Source organism: Dioscorea cayenensis, chromosome 7 (assembly GCF_009730915.1).
Source record: "Dioscorea cayenensis subsp. rotundata cultivar TDr96_F1 chromosome 7, TDr96_F1_v2_PseudoChromosome.rev07_lg8_w22 25.fasta, whole genome shotgun sequence".
Lineage (NCBI taxonomy): Eukaryota > Viridiplantae > Streptophyta > Magnoliopsida > Dioscoreales > Dioscoreaceae > Dioscorea > Dioscorea cayenensis.
In genome coordinates, this window is record NC_052477.1 from 2850411 (window position 1) to 2855230 (window position 4820).

A 4820-nucleotide genomic window follows, 5' to 3' on the forward strand; every position below is an offset into this window, starting at 1 on the left:
CTCGCAAAGAAAACATTATTTAGAGATATCGTATGGAGTATAGAATGTAAATGGATAGAAAAAGAGGGATGGGAGTGTGAGAGCCATTTGTGTGGTCGAAAAATAGATGATGTCCTTTGTAATGAATGGTTAGGTGAAGATGGATTAGTGAGAGAGTTTTGTAGTCAAGTTTGTAGATGGAAATATGAATTTAATATGTTTACAACACTCAGAATGGATTTTTATTTAGTAATGGAATTTTTGAAGCAATGCTTTAAAATTTCATTGTTTTGATTCATTTATTTGTTTAGTAATTTATTTATTTATTAAAAATAAGTTTTTGACTTGGGCTAACATGTTTTTCCTCGACTTTCAATTTTTCAAATTTCTCATTGATGATGGATTCTTCAATATTTCATCTTTTACCGATAAAATAGTTATGATGATTTTTTTCTACAAAATGTGATGGAGATGATAAATTATCTTTTCTTATTATGTCATTATATGATGGTTGTAAAAATGACTAAATTCTTTATGGTTTTGCATGGAGTCTTATTCTATGTATTTAATATAATAACAATAATTCTAAAAAATCGAAAAACAACAAAGAACCAACATGCTCCAAAATGGCAAATGAGTTAGGCCTCAAATTTGTATCAATTGATTTTTAACATAATAATTTTTAAAAAGGTTAGACCAAAAACAAAGTTAGGTTCCCATCCCTTCAAGACTCATCAATCCATTTCAATGCAATCTATCATAATAAAAATTTTCAAATATTCAAAAATCCATGCACCAAATAGAGTTCAAAGGCTTTAGGGGGATAAACTTTATATGTATGTATATGTATGTATATGTATATATATATGTGTGTGTGTGTGTGTGTGTGTCCAATTCTCATTTGGAAAGGTTTAAATGAGAGTGTAAGGGCTATTGAGTAATTTTATTTTGTTAGTTTAATCAATCTTGAAAGTCCAAATGTTACCATGTTTGATGTTGATGCAAGAGAATTTACTCTCAATATATACAAAGGATGTTTTTGTAAAATCATATATTTACATATATAATAACATTTGTAAAATAAAATAAACCTTAATCATGTTCTCTCCCCAAACATGAGATTATTAATTAATATTTTTTAATTAATATTAAAGATAATAACAATAATTAATATAATTTTTTTACACTAAATCTTAACCTCCGTCGTCCCTTCCATCATTCGATGCGCCATCTCCCTACGCTAGTGGGGAACGATGAGTAGAGGACGTTAGCAACGGGCGTTGAAGAGTCTTGCGTGGATGAAAGCGTGATCGAGCCAAGAATCCAACCGCATAACGGAGGGCAGGAAATGAAGGTGCGGGCAAGAGAATTTGCTACGCCCATCTCCTCACAGAAGGGGATGGATTCTGCTGTACTCAACACGCTTACTGATGAGGAATGAAGAGAACCAAAGATGGAGAAAGCAAAGAACTTGGAAAAAATGTTATTATCTAAGTTTATGACAGGCAAAATCAACTATTTATTATCTAAGTTCATGGCGGACAAAGACAACTGTTCATTTTTTTTTAAAAATTGAAAATTTTTGTCTGTATCTTTTTGTCTATTTGCATTATAGTATGCAACCATTAATTGTCAACTTCTTGTATTAATTACTTTCATTAAATATATTAATTGAGTGTATATGAAAGAATATGCTACCTAATAAACCATTTTGAGAATTAATGGTACTTGTGTTTTTATATATATATATATATATATATATTGATGACTATCACGAGGTTTTGATGATCAAACTATATTTCTATTAAATTTAAAAACTCATTTTTATTCATAACAAAAACTCTCTTTAATTATTTCATCGTTTTTCATAGCAAAGCTTTCATCTTGCAATACATCATTAGAAGTGATGAACAACATACTCATTACAGTACTAAAGATGAAGGTAATGCATTCGATTGACAAAAACTCTGTAAAATGGTGGTAATATTGATCCAATCATCGTCATCTCTATCAACTAAAATGATCATGATCATCATTAATCTCCAAGTTATCTTCGTAACAATATTCCTTCTCCCTTTTCTCGAAGGAAGAGGTGATGGAGGTGGTGATGGACGTGGTGGAGAAGGCATAGTGAGAAACCTCATAGCAAAAAAATTAGTCCGAGCTTTCTTGATACCTCTAAAGGTGATTGATGACATGTCATAAGCCAACGCCGCTTCTTCCGTGTATCAAAATGTGCCTAACCAATGTCTTTTTAGTAGAAGGGTTTCTAATCTCTGCCGCATAACGTCCCCGATGGTCTCCTTCAGACTCCTAAGTACCCCGCCGATGCTCTACATCGCCTTCTCCTCGATGACGGGTAAGATGATGCATTGTAAGTCAAGCATGTCCATAGATGTGCAATGTTAATTGTTGCAAGATTGTTTAGTATCTTATCTCTATATAGATAGTTGAATTGAATAATATATATATATATATATATATATATTGGAGGAAGAATTGAATTAGGGTTCTATAGAGTAATATAGGTGGTGTTGGATGTCATACGGTGATCATCGAGATGTCCTTATATTTGTAATCTAAGGTCAGTTCTTGGATTATGAATCAATTTTATTTATTATCATTATGAAAATAGAAAGTTTAATGGGGAATAGGTTCAATACAACAAAAAGAATATTAAATTAATAATAATAACATAAGTTATTTTCATACGCTCTCAAAAACCCCAAACTTAATCAAACAGTCTCTAAATAAAAATGAAAGGGATTTAAGGGATTAACTTTATATACGTTGATCTTCTAGATCTTCTTCTTTGGTGACATGTAGCCTTATGCATTGGAAGTCAGTATGTCCATAAATATGTAATGTTAATTATTGCATGATTGTTTTGTATCTTATCTCTTTATATATAGTTTTATGCAATCATATATGTATATATATATATATATATATATATATAGTTTGGAAAAACAATTAAATTAGGGTTTTGTAGAGTAATGTAGGTGTTGGTCGGTTGCTATATGTAATGTTAATTGTTGTTAGGTTGTTTTGTCTCTTATCTCTCTATATATAGTTATATGCAATCATATATGTATATATATTTATATAGTTTGGAAAAACAATTGAATTAGGGTTTTCTAGAGTAATGTAAGTGTTGTTAGGTTGGAATACAACAGCTGCTTCAACACTTTGAACAACATGGCAATTATATCTCAACAAAGATTGATGACGATTGTATATCGTAAGTTAGATTTAGCAGAGTGATGTTGGAGTGTTGTTTGGGAATATCATCTGACTTTCTCAAGTTTTTGTTTGTTTGTTTGTGGTTGGGATAGCCATTACTACCCTCACAAAATGTCTATATAGAGAAAGATAGTTGTTTTGTCTTGTTTTTCTTTGGTTATTGTTATGTTTTTTAAATACATTATATATATTATTTTGTCAAAGATAGTGATCATGTTTTGTTAGATTTTCTTAAAAGAAGAGTAGATTTGTTTTATATTTGAATTGAATTATATATATATATATATATATATATATATATATATATATATATATATATATATATATATATTATGGAGAAAGAATTGAATTAGGGTTCTGTAGAGTAATATAGGTGTTGTTGGGATGTCATACTGGGCAATCACTATAGTATCGCCTTTATATTTGTAATCTTAAGGTCGCTCTTGAATTATGATTCAATTTTTATTTATTATCATTATGAAAAATAGAAAGTTTTAATGGGAAATAGGTTCAATACAACAAAAATAATATTAAATTTCACCCAATTAAACATCTCCAAATGACATGGAAAGGATTTAAGGGGATCAAATGTTAATCATCTAGATCTTCTTCTTTGCGACAGTGGTAGTTTATCTCTTTTATATATACTTTTATGCAATCATATATATATATATATATATATATATATATATATATATATATATATATATATATATATATATTAGTTTGAAAAACAATTAAATTAGTGGTCTCATTAAATTATTCATGCGGTGTGATTAGTGTTACGCCTAAAATCAATTAAACCAAAATTAGAAAACCAAAAATCAATCTATTAATATGATATATATGCATATATAAATATAGGTATGATTTTTGTTTATTTTAATTTTGTTTTCATTTTTTCCAATTTTTTTTTGTATATATAAATATAGGCATGATTTTGTATATTTTAATTTTATTTTCACTTTTTCCGATTCTTTTTCATATATATATATATATATATGTGTGTGTGTGTGTTTGAGTCAAGGGGAACATTATTCAAGCGAGGGATTAGTGGCACGCTGAGAGCGAGGGGAGTGGAGGAGGTAGCATCATTGAGGGTAGGGTTAGGGTTCCAAACAATCACCGATAAAAACCCTTTCGATTTCGATGGTATACTTATCCACAGTGAGTAGAGAAATAGGTGCCTGATAGAGTTCTTAATATTATATCGTTGTCGGGTTTTTATTGCGCTACTGACTAACAATGGAGAGTCGGGAAAAATGGTTTTACTTGATTTGCAAAACCTAACATGATTTGGTAGGATAAATCAATGGCAAGTAATGGTCGGGTATGCTTTACTCACGGTGTTCACATATAGTATATTGTTGTTGGTTTTCATTGGCCCATTGATCAACAATGGGGAATCAAGAAGGATATTAAAAGTGAGCTAGCAGAGCAGGTATTAATGATAAAGGAAATCAACAAAGACAAACTCTCAAGGAATAGTGATTTTTGATATATATATATATATATATATATATATATATATGCTTTTGATTTGAGAAATGCATGTATATAAACGTGATGGTAAGGATGAAGAGATGATGAAGATGGAG